The following is a 1451-nucleotide window of genomic DNA, read 5'->3' as shown; positions in this document are numbered from 1 at the left end:
TCTTCTTCTTTTTATTATTATTATTATTATTACTATTATTATTATTACTATTGTTATTATTATTACTATTACTATTATTATTATTATTACAATAATTATAATTGGTTACGCATGGCCATTTCTATGCTATAGCATGTTCCCTTTCCTCTGACCCCGTTATAAAAAAGTCTAGCTCATTGAGGAATTTACCTATGTCCACGAAACCTTGCATGGCACTTCTGCAGGCCAGCCACCAAACAAACATACTTTTTCAAAAAAACCTTGACCCAGTAATAAAAAAAGTTTTTCTGTTTGGGCCCTGTATTAAAAACCGCTCTTTGGATGCACACACAGGATCACTCAAATACATGACTGACAGTAACCTTGCCTACAAATTACTCATTTTGAGACAGCGACACCACCCTGCCCCCACATTTCAGTGTAAGCTTGTAGAGTTCATCCCCCGGCTGTCTAGACGTCTCCACGTGCTCCATGTGAGTCTCAAAAACTACTCACCTCGTTTCTTGAATCGTGTTTCTTTGGCGAACGTTAATGAGTGTTGTTGGGGGAAATATGGGGAGGAGTTCCGCAGAGGGCCGGCACTAACCGTGACAAGGTCCACTGAGCAAACTCTACAAGAGTTGGTGCACTGAGAGAATCCAATTGATGACTTTAAGATCAGGCGAGAGCTTTACAGTTAGAATGTCAATCAATAGAAAGCTTTTCTCTCACTGATCCGTCCTTCGCAAAAATGAAATGAGAGAAGACTGAACTGACAACGTTCAAATGATTCATTTGAAAAAGGTAAGACTGTTTATAAACTGTATAAACACATGTGGCTGGAAGTGTGAGGCTCGATGCTTCAGGCGTTTGGAGCGGAATCACCTTGAAAATGGCTTCGGTTCGTTCTAAGAACAAGACGGTAAGACTTACAAAGATTGTAAATGGAACAATCGCTGCACAGACAATGTGAACGTAAAGCAGACTTTAAATCGTGTTTGGAATGCTAGCTTTGGGCAACGAAGCTATGTAAACGAATTATAATTGGCAGTGGAATTTTATTGTAACTGGCACTCTCAGATGCCTTATATTTTGCCTTTTTCTAGGGGGGGGGGGGCGTATCAAACTGAGAGAGTGATATCGTTTTGAAACTATTGCATTTCCTTTTCTTAAGACATTTTGTGTGTTGTATTGCAGTATTTTCTCGAGTTCTTTCGCACATTACTCAACTTGGTGAAGGAATGCATCAAAATCAGAATTTCTCCTTAATTAAACATGGAATTTCGAAAATAAAATTTTTTAAAATGGATGACTTACGTTTTGGGTAAATCTGACGACAAGACGAGCTAACTTTGAGGACAAAGCACATTTGACAACTCCAGTGGAGGACACATTTGAATCGTGTTGAATCCGCCATTACCTTCTTCTGTTGACGATTGAGAATATCGGACTTCAGTTTTGGGGGGGGGGGG

The 1451-nt window shown here is 39.4% G+C and overlaps 1 protein-coding gene across 1 annotated transcript in view; it reads left to right on the top strand.

Annotated features, from left to right (window-relative positions):
• LOC101855978 (suppressor protein SRP40) overlaps window positions 1–1451 on the top strand; it is a gene marked incomplete at its 5' end in the record, with an annotated part of 7622 nt that overhangs the window by 1096 nt on the left and 5075 nt on the right.

This window comes from Aplysia californica, unplaced genomic scaffold, assembly GCF_000002075.1.
Source record: "Aplysia californica isolate F4 #8 unplaced genomic scaffold, AplCal3.0 scaffold00728, whole genome shotgun sequence".
NCBI classification, from domain to species: domain Eukaryota; kingdom Metazoa; phylum Mollusca; class Gastropoda; order Aplysiida; family Aplysiidae; genus Aplysia; species Aplysia californica.
Note: the sequence above shows the minus strand (reverse complement) of the source record. Positions and strands in the feature narration are given on the sequence as shown.